This window comes from Diabrotica virgifera, chromosome 3 (assembly GCF_917563875.1).
Source record: "Diabrotica virgifera virgifera chromosome 3, PGI_DIABVI_V3a".
NCBI classification, from domain to species: Eukaryota; Metazoa; Arthropoda; class Insecta; order Coleoptera; family Chrysomelidae; genus Diabrotica; species Diabrotica virgifera.
Genome location: NC_065445.1, coordinates 277,384,394 through 277,397,816, shown reverse-complemented (window position 1 = coordinate 277,397,816; position 13,423 = coordinate 277,384,394).

Sequence of the window (13,423 nt, the reverse complement as noted above, 5' to 3'; positions counted from 1 at the left end):
AGTAAGGGCCACAAAATGTTTTTGATCTAACTATTACCGAGGGCCGCAATATTTGTTACCTTAACTACATGTTAGAATTTTTAACTCTTGACTAATCTTCTTTAAAGGGGTGAGGGAGGGTATGTTTTGAAACCAACATTTCAAGAACATTTTTGTGAATTTTGTTTGAAACTGTAGTAGAATTATTTTATTTTTAAATTAAATAAACATATTCGGTACAATTCAAAAAATGTTCAAAAAAATTTCTACCAAATATTGAAAAATAATAATTGGTAGCAAATTTTTACAGACACCTCAAAAAAATGGATTTTGCAGTAGACATCAGAACTCGTCATTGAATCATATGAAACAAAAAATTCAAAAATATTTTATTAGCTTATGTGTTTATCGAGGTAACGCTGTCTAGTTTTTTTAGTGTGTATGTAGAATCTGTTTTTCTATAAGTGAAAGCCCTTTTGTGGTCTCCTATGCGTTTGTCAAAGATTCTACCAGTTTGACCGATGTAATTTTTTGGACAGCCACATTTCAGTTTGTATACACCACTCTGTAATTGTTATTTATTTTGGTTCTTATTGTTCTGGTTTTATGTGTTTGGTTATTTTTGTTGATTTTTGCTGTATATGTGATAGAGCAGAAGGTACTGGGTTTTTCTGTGGTGATGGAAAGACTAGTCCTAGGGCATTCTTATTCAGTTTTTGGTTTGAAATTTTGGTAATTGTTGTTCGTTGTACCCATTGTTTACTGCTATTTGCTTAATGATGTTCAATTCTATGTTATTTTTTGACATGGGAATTTCTGCCAATCTATGTAACATGCAATGGTATGTTGCTTATTTATGCTGTGTAGGATGGGATGATGAATTGTGTAACCTACAACCTAAAACTATCTAAAGGAGAGAATACACCATTCAATTCGATTAAATAATGTGGATGATTCATTTACACTGTTCATTCAAATTGAAAAACATATGTATAAACGTTTCAATTATTACGTATAACTGTTAATAAAGCACGAAACTTACACAGCATAATTCAAAATTAAATAATAGTTTAATATAGATATGGCGGTTTTTGACAAAACACCGGTTTTCGGTTTTTTTTATCCAATAGGTTACAATGTTAGATTTACAATGCACTTTAGTTTGCGATACTCCACTAGACTCTATACTCGATATCAATATGATCAAGATTAGTACTATCGAAAGAACATCAATATCAATATAAATAAAACACAATTTTTAATAAAACCATTTTATTCTATTAATTATTATATTCAGATTTAGCCACACGGCTCACACTCCCTCTAAGGGAAAAATTGACTCATCCCAGATACCTACGGTATCAAAAGGATTGAGCTCTGGTGGGACTCTTTCCGTGTTATCAAGCCCTAGGTGACTTGGAATGCAGGTGTATCTCCCAAAAATTTTCGTACACTTCTGGCCGTCGCAAGTAGTACAGCTTTCTGCATGGTCTTATAAAGATGTTCATTCAGACCCAGCTTTTTTATGCTATACCCAGCTTATATTTATTTATTATTTTATTATTAATATATATTTATTGATTATTATTAAATATAATATAGCGTAATATTAATATATACATATTGCAATAATATACAATTTAACCCAACCATTTCAACTTATAAAAAATTTCCCAGACTGTTTCAAATGGGATTTAAAAAAAATAATATCAACATAAATATTTTACTTAAAAATAAATTGGATAATATAATTTATCTTTTATTTTTACTACCATCAAAAAAAAAATTATCATGTATTTCTTTTAACACGTTTGTATTTTTGTATAATAGGTACATTTTAACTCATTTAATACTTCCTGTATGGGTGTATAGTTTTGAAAACGTAGGGAAATCCTTGGAGATTCGTATTCGTAATCGGTAATTCGATATTCATAGTCAGAACATTATTTTTGGTAATCAGAAAAAGTAATTCACCCACTTTCAATGTCAAGAGTCAAGTGTGAAAAATAGATGATGTTTGCGTCTACTTCAACCAGATCACTTTTTATGTAAATATTATGATTACAAATACCGTTTTAACGAAATATTATAATAAAACTTAATTGTTTCTGGCTGATGTGAGTTTGCACTTTCAGTTTGCTTCTGTATTTATAAAATAAAATTTGAATTATCCAAAATAATACCTAACCTAATCCTAATCACCGTAAAAACCTAATAACCGGTTTTTACTTTAAAAAAGAAAAAAACGGTTATAACCGGGACAAAAAAACAACGGGTAAAACAGTTATTGCGAAGTAAAAAAACCGGTTTTAGTTTAATATGAATCAAACACAATTCATCATCATTCTCTTTGCTTTATCCCCATGCGGGGTCGGCTTCCCTAATTGCATTTCTCCACACAATTCTATCTTGGGTCATATCAATGTCAATCCCCCTTACCAACATGTCCTGCCTTATCGTCTCCACCCACGTCTTCTTTGGTCTCCCTCTCCTACTCCTCCCAGGAATCTGCACTTCAACTATTCTTCGTATTGGGTGATTAACGTCTCGACGTTGAACATGACCAAACCATCTTAACCTGTGCTCTCTCATTTTGGCATCAATTGGTGCCACACCTAGATTTCCCCTAATATACTCATTTCTAATTTTATCCTTCTTTGTCACCCCACTCATCCACCTAAGCATTCTCATTTCCGCCACATGCATTCGTTGTTCCTCTTTCTTCTTCACTGCCCAACATTCAGTTCCGTACATCATAGCCGGTCTTATGGCTGTATTATAGAATTTTCCCTTCAGCTTCATTGGAACTTTTCTGTCACACAACACACCACTCGCTTCTTTCCACTTCATCCATCCAGCCCTAATTCTACTGCATGCATCTCCATCTATTTCTCCATTACTCTGTAATACCGATCCCGGGTACTTAAAACTATTGCTTTTTACAATCAGTTCACCATCCAAAGATACCATTTTATTTGTAGTAACTCCATCTTTAAATGAACATTCCAAATACTCTGTTTTTGTGCTACTAAGTTTTAAACTTTTTTCCTCCAGAGCTTGCCTCCACTGCTCCAGTTTTTCTTCTAAGTTGAAAACGTTCTGTGACTAATGTAGCCCTTAAGGGGATTTTAATAAATTTTATACCTTTTATAAAGGATTATCTCAATTAAAATTTTTGAAGTTATACTTCTTTAGGCAACGAGGGTGAATTTTTACATTCCCTGGCGCATGCGCACATCAACAGTATGGTATTAGTCGCTACATCTTTTAAGTTATGTAGCGCAAATAAGGTGTGCCTGAAAAGAATATATTATTAGTGTTTTTAGTAAATATATTTATTATAATTTTTATGTCTGTGGATTTGTCTTCCCCCTAATAAGTATTGAAAATGTTTATTTTCAGTTAATGCATCTGTCACCGTGATTGTAATTATGTCCGAGAAATGATCGACTGAATACAAAAGTGGTGGTAGCTGATCGGTAGAGCATTCGCCTAGGGATCGAGAGGTCCCCTGTTCAAATCCGGACAAAGTAATATCTTTTTTTTTTTAATTTTTGGTATTCTTTTGTTTTTTCTAAAATTAGTTGAATATTTAAATACAATACAAAAAACTGTTTAAAGTAAATAGGTATACTGATTTCGTTGAAATCATAATATGAAGTTAGATTATATTATAATAGAAGTATAACATCTTACGTGCGTACAAAGTACACACACATTCTTTTTTGTGATTGATGGTATACAGCCAGCTACAACAACATTCTTTTCTTGTGGATTTTAGATTATTTTTTAGGAACTTGTTTAAAAACTATTCCTGTTCCTGTTATAAAAAAACGCGTGAATCTTTTACATCAGATCAGGGAAAGTGGAACTGTTCAGAAAATGACGAAGGAATGAATGAATATAGAATCCAGTGGGACTATAATATAATAAGATGAACTGACGATTAGTGATGTATACACACAAACTAAATACACATAGTTTCAAAAGTTATGCATCACCTAAAATATTGAACTTTCATAACATTTTAAATTCGAAAAAAAATGTTATAAATCACAACAGAACATAATTTAAAACATGTATCAAAGATAAAAAAGTTTTGTTTGTCTTTCGCTTGGCCCCTAAAGACGATTAAAAATTCAACTTATACCAGCCAGCCCAAAACGCATCGTGACGTCACGGGGTTATATGTTTACATTCGTAAACAAAATTGTATATAATTTTAAATTAGACATTATAATCGTCAGTAGAAAATACAGTTATGTGACGTTACAAGTGTTTTTGATCGTTTGAACTATTCATAGAAAACTTGTACTTTTACAAAATGGTTTTATTTTTTATAGTAAACCTTCTTTCCTTTCCTTCAAAAACTGTATCAAACTACAATCTCAACAAACTGGTATACATTATTACAATAATATACGATAAATGTCATTCGAGTATAAATAATTTTCCTTTATTACGCGACGACGAGCTGGCCAAATACCCAAGTAAGTGGAGGCCAATAGATTAAAGAAGAAGAATATACCTAAATATAACCATAAACGGAACCATATAGTTAAACTCTGTGACGTCACGGGTCGTTTGAACTATTTTAAGATACAGAAGATTTTAAATTTGTACTTCTAAGTTATTATGAGTTTTTGAAGCGTGAAATTTTGGAAATCTCATTTTTATACAAAACTGAACATTATTATGTAATAAAAAAGAATGTGCAAGTTCCCTATTATGTTCATTTTCATAGTTGATTTTTTCGTGAAAAGATTAACGGATTCCGCTAATTTTTTTTTAGGTTTTAGATTTTTTTGGGTATTTCGAGAATTGGGAAAAGGTTTACTCAAACTTCTTTTTGAATTTATACCGGGGGGAAGAAAAGATATGTTTTTCTGATGGTAAGTTTGAGACACCCTGTAGGGAAGACAAGGTATAAGTGTGGCTATACATCAAAATCGTACTGTAGTCTTGTGAACATGTACGTATGTATTGTGAACATTTTGTTTTTTGAATGTACAGTTACGGTCATTGAATAGTTTACAGGCTTACGTATCTAGGAGCCGATTTTTTAAATTATTACCTCGTTTAAACTCACCTTTTACGTCAAAGTGACGTTAACAGTGGTGTATCTAGAACAGGGGCCCAGAGCACGCCAAATAAAATTCTATTTTGCTGACGTCACAAAATAGAATTTCATAATGGGAGAATCGACGGTTGCTAGGCAACGTGACGTCACTAAAATAGAATTCTATTTGGCGTGCTCCCGCACCAGGACATTTAAAATTAAAAAATAAAAATAATATAAAAATATATTTTACAAAGTCTAACAAAATGGAAAGTATAAAAAGAAGTTTTTTTTGAATGGAATGGATTATGGTCTTAATAATGAAAACAAAGAAGTCTGGTTTGAAAATACCGATTTTATTTTATATCTATTAAAAATTATCCAATCTTTCTTTGATTTTCCATATGCACATATATGACTCACGTCCAAATCTGCAGCAACTTATATTAAAAACCAACCTTCTTCGAGTTTGGCAATTGCTCCTGCTTTTGTGCATCATTCAAATTCATTATAACCATTTTGGAGGAGTTTGATATCGTTATTTTATCTTTTTAACACTCGCGAAATTTTTGACAAGCATTGAATTTTTGACTTTGACATTTATGAAATCCGTACGACACTGCAATTTTACAGTATTACAATATAAAAATTAAGATGTAAACTATTCAGTGATCGAAACTGTACCTAATATTATTAGAAAGAAAGAAAATAATCCTTTATATAGCTTTAGACGCTTAATAGAGCTTTAATAATAAAAAATAGCGGAATCTTTCAATCTGTTCATGAAAAAATCAACTATGAAAATGAGCACCATTTTAGGTGATGTATAACTTTTAAAGCTATGTTTACGAATGTACGAGATAAATAGCTAAGGAAGCATTCTGGGAGGCTCCAGTTCAACAGGACAAATTTTCAAACTGAATGATCGTGAGGATAATGATTGTTGTTTTTTATTTACGGTTTAAAGACATTGCAAGGATAATTGTGTAAAATAATTCTCATATTTATAATCATATTCAGATTAACAATAACCGTAATTTTGACAGAACAAATAAAAAAATATGAAAAAAATATTTTTAAGAAACGCTTTTCTTTAGTTACGAGTGACTAAAATTAAACATATAAAAAAATCAACTAAAAAGCACCAAATAAAAAATTTTTTAAAAATCTAACACATTCATCAAAGAAAAGCGTGGCGCTTCTTCATCTAATAAACGGTTTTCGCACCACACTTTTGTTTAACGAATGTGTTAGATATTTTCAATTTTTTATTTTTTGCTTTTTAGTTGATTTTTTTTATAGGTTTAATTTTAGTCACTCGTAACTAAAGAAAAGCGTTTCTTAAAAATATTTTTTCTACAACCGTGTTAAAAATGCCATTTTTAGCACTCCATACGAGCGTTAAAAATGCTACTTTAAGGCACTAGTGCTTTAAAAATTTTACCGTATAGGCAATTTTGATGTAATGACAAAAAAATATAAAAATGGAATGTCAGTCAAGTTCAAATAAAAGTTATTGTAGATATTGTCCTGTAATTACACATTGTAGAAAAAATATTGTATGATATGCGTGTTAAAAAGTACATTTTTAAGGCACTTATGTGAATTGCAGAACTCGCTTCGCTTATTCTGCAAACTTTCACATGCGTGCCTTAAACGTGTACTTTTAACACTTATATCATAAATAACTATTTTTCATAATTTTTTATTTTTTTTTTACTTTTTATTCTTACACTTTTCAAACATTAAAGTATATCGTCATGTTTATTAAAATATGTATAAAACATATAAGGGATAGAGAAAAATGGTCAAACGTGATCGCGAACATCCGTTAGTGGATTGCATAAGAAGAAGAAGAATAAAACATATGATGTACAAACATGAAAAGTAGTCGGAATCGGCAAAAAATTTGAAATTTTATTATTTATTTATGAAGCATAACGTAAACAATTAACGTAAAAAGTGAAATTATGTATAGTTATATAATTAGCTACATTCTGTAAAAGTTTCAAGTTTCTTCATTGACAAGAGAATTTAAGCATTTTCCGTTAAAATAGTTTTTTATTTAAACAATTAATAAACAAAAAATTGTCTATTGACTATTTGTGTATTGTTCTCGCGAATGCATATATCTGCAAATTTTTAGTCATTTACATTGAAGAAAATGCGTCAATTCAAAGAGTCAATAGGATAAAGTAGAGGCGATGAGGGCTACACTCGAAAGAGAATGCGACCTAAACTACCACCAAGACGAAGACGACGACTTCCTGGAAGAAGTCGAAGAACAAGAAGAAGGACCAGAAGACCCAGAGGACATCATTCCCCCAACATCACCGGAAGAAATCAACGAACACATCCGAAACAGTTCACCGAGGAAAGCACCTGGCCCAGACGAAATAACAAACAGAGCCCTAAAGTATTTGCCCAGAAAAGCAATAGTGTACTTCACAAACATAGTGAACGCGATACTAAGATTTAAGATATTCCCGAACAGGTGGAAAATGGCCCACGTCATTATGATCCCAAAACCTGTAAAGAACCACACATTCCCGCAGAACTACAGGCCAATCAGCTTACTTCCAGCGATCAGCAAGATAGTGGAAAGAATCATTCTAAGCAGACTGCAAGCGGAAACAAATAGACTAAACATTATCCCAGAAGCTCAATTCGGATTCAGAGTAGAGCACTCCAGTGAGCTACAAGTACTCAGACTAAACGAGTACATAGCAGCTGGATTCAACGACAGGCAGTACACTGGAGCAGCGTTCCTGGACGTAAGCAAAGCTTTCGACAGAGTATGGCATAAGGGGCTTCTATACAAAATGAGGGGCTACGGGTACAGCGGGGCTATGACAAGGCTAATCTTATCGTACTTGGGCGGCCGGAGTTTCAGGGTTCGGATAGGACAAGTCCTGTCCGAACTCGGGAACCCGGAGGCTGGAGTACCCCAGGGAGCGGTCCTGTCACCCATGCTGTACACGATATACACCGCTGACGTACCTAGAACACCAGGTACCCTTATGAGCCTATACGCCGACGATACAGCGATAGCGGCCAAACACAGAAATGTAGATATAGCAGTGAACAACCTGCAAACAGCACTACAAGAAGTAGAGGAATGGAGTATAAAATGGAAGATAGCCATCAACTCGGAAAAGACACAAGCGGTTCTATACAAGAAAGGAAGACAACAACCAGAGGAACAGCTGACGGTACAGAACACCCCCATCGAGTGGAAAAACGAAGCTAAATACCTAGGAGTCATCATGGACAAAGGATTAACCTTCCAAAAACATGTAGAAGCCACAGTCCACAAGGCCAACATAGCAAAAGCAACACTAAGAGGACTTACAGGCAGAAAAAGCAAATTAAGACTAAAAACAAGGTTAAGATTGATAAACAGTATTATACTACCGGTATTAACATACGCATCTCTCGCATGGGGACAAGCATGTAACACCCACAAAAAGAAGATCCAAGCGGTCCACAACAGCAGCTTGAGAGAAGCCGCTAGAGTCCCAAGATACGTCGCAGAAAGATTCCTGTTCAGAGAACTCCAACAGGTGAGAGTCACCGAAATCATGACAGACAAAGCAAGGGTCAAATTCGCGGAACTGGAGCACCACCCAAGTCATATACTGCGAGAGATGCTAAGGTATGACGAGTTCCACCGATGGAAGCATAGAAGACCGAAACAGCAAATAGTGGAATAAAGTGATCAAAAGTGAAAAGTGATAGTAGTCTGTTCGTAGCTCAAAACAAGTGCCGAAGATAGCGTTACATACGGAGGTCCAACACCACGATCACCTCCAAGGTAAGACAATTTTAGAAAATTATAGAAGGGCGCAGGCCCCCAAAAAAATATATATAAAAAAAATAAAAAGGCGTAAGCCCCCAAAAAAATATAAAAAACCATAAAAAACACATAAAAACTCGAGCAAAAAGTCATTGGGCGGAGCCCAATAGGGCTCAGCACGATGACTTGGGGCCCAAGCAAGCAATTTTTAGTACCGCGGTTAAGTAAGTAAGACGATAAAGGCATAGAGCGCATCACGCTGAGCCTAAGATTTTTTGCATTCGATTAGGGTACCACATGGAATCTTATTACCCAGGATTCCATTGTGAAGAGCATTTGGCTACGATAGTTGTGCCCTCATCGCGCATCAGCGTGCTATGGGGGGGAAAGGGATGGCCTGGGGCATTGGGGCGAGGTGGGGTGATCCCTGTTTACACTCGGGTCAAAACACCTCGCCCCAATGAATTGTTACACCCGAATGTACTCTTTCGAGAGGGTGGACATTCCCACAGGTCGGGTTAAATCAAATTGCTTGCTTGCTTGCTTGAAGAAAATGCAGTCAAATTAACGTCCAAAGATTTGGCTCAAACGATTTAACTAAAGAATAGAGTTTAATTAATTAATATGACAAAACGAATTCTAATGTTAATTGTAGCACAAAACGTCTCTACCGGTGGTTTTTCTAAGACTACGATAAAAACACGAATTTTTTGAATTCAAGTTTTGGTTGAAGTTTTGTTTCGTATTTTATTGAAATTTGACACGAATAAACGTCGAATTATATACAGGGTGTTTCATTGGGAAAGTAACATACGTTAACTGTAGAAAGAGGACACTTAGGCGGTCTCAAAAATACCATACTTAATGGGTCTTACTTCATTAATAACATAGATACTGGGTGTTTTATCTATTTTGCCATTTTCTTAATTGGTTCATAACTTTTTAACCAGACTGTATATGCAGTTTATATTTGGCATGAAAATATCATTTAAGGTGTACAATAAAATAATTTATTTACAATTGTAAAAAATCTAGGCCCGGATTAAAAAATATTGGAAAAATATTTCGACCCCAAAACAACACCCTGTACATTAAATTTTTTTAAAATGAATTTTTCAGTTGAAAAGATGATAAAAAACTAAATTCAGTGGTGTACTTTGAATTTTCGGCAAAATGATTTTTCTGGTGAAATTTTGAATTTGAATTCTGAAATCAAGTGAATTGCGAGAGCTCTAAGTAGAAAAAAATTGAAATACAACTTACAACTTGTCACACACTCTGTATATTGATTTTATATTTAACACTCGAATATTCTTTTAGGTGTCCAATAAATTAATTTATTTACAATTATAAAAAATGCAGGTCCGGATTAAAAAATATTGTGTAAATGTTCCGACCCAAAAAACACCTTGTATATTAATTTTTTTTAAAATGGATTTTGCATTTGAAAAGAGGATGAAAAACAAAATTAGTGGTATACTTTGAATTTTCGGCAAAATTATTTTTCTGGTAAAATTTTGAATTTGAATTCTGAAATTATGTCAATTGCGAGAGCTCTAAGTAGAAAAAATTAAAATGCGACTTAATTTTAATTAATACCATTATTTAATCTAAATGGGTAAAATGTTAATATTTTAGTGCTTTTTATTATGTGCGAAAAATAGTTTTTGGCGAATATGCATCTTTAAATAATGAATAAATAATAAAGGGTCATAATAAAGAATAATACATCACTTTAATCAACAAAATAGCTAAAAATTATAACAAAAGAGCGAAAATTTGCAGCATAATAACTATTCAAAACTAAACTACTTATTCAAAATTACCACCATCAAAAATTATTTTTTTTATACGTAGGTACGGTAAATTTTTGTAGTTAGATACCTAGTGTCATGTGTACTGTGTGGTGAATAAGTGTCTTGTTACTTTGCAAAGGCAACGTCATTGTCTTTGCAAAGAGACGCTAATTGTATCCGAACGTCTGCGGTCCCTCCGGTGAGTACCGATCTCACAAGGACAGAAACTATTTTCATTTATTAATTTATAATAAACGAAAAATTTCTGACCCTGGTGAGATTCGAACTCACGACCATTCGGACCTTTCGATCCAAAGGTAGGCGCTCTTATCACTGAGCCACAGAGGGGTCATCAAAAATTATTGTTATGTGTGCAAATGTTAATATTTTACCAATTTAGATTAAATAATGGTATTAATTAAAATTAAGTCATATTTTAATTTATTTTACTTTGAGCTTCGCAATTAACATAATTTCAGAATTCAAATTAAAAATTTTACCAGAAAAATTATTTTGCCGAAAATTCAAAGTATACCACTAATTTTGTTTTTCATCCTCTTTTCAAATGCAAAATCCACTATAAAGAATTTAATATACAAGGTTTTTTTTGGGTCGGAACATTTACACAATATTTTTTAATCCGGACCTGGATTTTGTATAATTGTAAATAAATTAATTGACTGGTCACCCAAAAGAATATTCGTGTTTTAAAAATAAAATCAATATACAGTGTGGTTGAAAAGTTGTAAGCTGTATTTCAATTTTTTTCTACCTAGAGCTCTCGCATTTCACTTAATTTCAGAATTCAAATTCAAAATTTCACCAGAAAAATCATTTTGCCGAAAATTCAAAGTATACCACTGAATTTAGTTTTTTATCATCTTTTCAACTGAGAAATCCATTTAAAAAAATTTAATGTACAGGGTGTTTTTTTGGGGTCGGAATATTTTTCCAATATTTTTTAATCCGGACCTGGATTTTTTACAATTTTAAATAAATTAGTTTATTGTACGCCTTAAATGATATTTGCGTGCCAAATATAAAATAAATATACAGTGTAGTTAAAAAGTTATGAACCAATTAAAAAAATGGCAAAATAGATAAAACACCCAGTATCTTTGTTATTAATGGAGTAAGACCCATTAAGTAGGTATTTTTGACACCGCCCAAGTGTCCTCTTTCTGCAGTTAACGTATGTTACTTTCCCAATGAAACACCCTGTATAAACAAATATATGAGCGTTCAAAATTTGAAACTTTATTGTTTATTTATGAAGCATAACGTCAACAATTAACGTAAAAAGTGAAATTATGTATAGTTAATATCATTAGCTACAATCCTTAAAAGTTTCAAGTTTCTACATTGTAAAAAAACAAGAGAATTGCAGCATTTTCCATTAAAATAGTATTTTTTATTTAAACAATTAATAAACATAAAAAATTTGCTTTTATTGACTGCAAATTCATATGTCTGCAAATTTTCATTCATTTGCATTGAAGAAAAGTCAGTCAAATTAACGTCTAAAGATTTGATGCAAGCTATTGAAGTAAAGAAAAGCGTTTAATAATAAAAATTAAAGTAATTTCATAGTTAATGACAACATTACTTCATACGGACACAATAATTTTCCATTTCTCTTTCTTACTTTCAACCATAAATCCACTTCCGGTCCCAAGAGTAATGGATTATACAAGAGATATAAAGACATTTCAGAAATAAGACTAGTTATATAACAATTTAACTTCTTCGTTCTTGAATCGTCGTAACAATGGCGCCCTTCACGTCGCTTAAATAAAATTAGAACTTCGGTAATAAAAAGTTTTATCGCCAAATGGAAAATATTAAAATTTTCTTGAAATTCCTAAAGTGTGGAAGCATATACTGGCCCCTTGAGTGCACTTTTGCCTTCTGGTGATGATATCTGTAGGTTTGTTCTAAACAGCTTTACTGTGAGACCGTCGGTGAAAGAAAGTTGTATATAAAAGTTGGTTTTATGTTAGAAAATGCACTAAATCTCTCTCGTGGGATTCTACACTTTAAACCTCATTATAAAAAGTAGATGCTTTAAATACTTTGATAATCTTGGGAGGTCTGTAATTCAATATAAAACACAACAGTTGCTACTCCCGAAATATGTCCCTGTTAATTGATTTTTTACGTTTTTAGGTGTTTTCAGAAGAAATTTTGGATTCGAGCTTTGCAATCCATTAGTAATAAATTCTTTCTTCTTCTTCCTCATTGTATGTAGGCTTTAAAGCTTGTTTCTTCTTCAATATTCGTCTCCTAAATTGTTCAAAATATCGCACCATGTTTTTCTTGGGCATTTACTGAGGCATTTAATACTTCAAAAGGCCTCCGACAAGGATGTTGTCTATCTCCCACTATCTTTAAAATATATCTGGACCAATCCTTACAGAGGTGGACAAAAGCAGTAAAACCGATGGGAATGAAAGTGGGAGACAGACCTCTTTACATTATACTTTGCGGACGACCAAGTTGTTATAGCCCAATATCAAGATGACTTAAGTTATATGATACGGAAGCTAAATGAACATTACCAACAGGCAGGATTAGTAATAAATATGGACAAGTCAGAATACTTCATAGTGGGAAACGAAGACATTGAAAACCTACCATTGGAACACGGACATATTGTTGGTATGAAACAATGCAAATATTTGGGAGCTATATTTAACAAAACGAGAAAATAGTGAAGATGAAATACAACACAGAATCAATAAAGGTAGAAGCATCACTAAATCCCTCAATTCAATTTTATGGGACAAAGACATC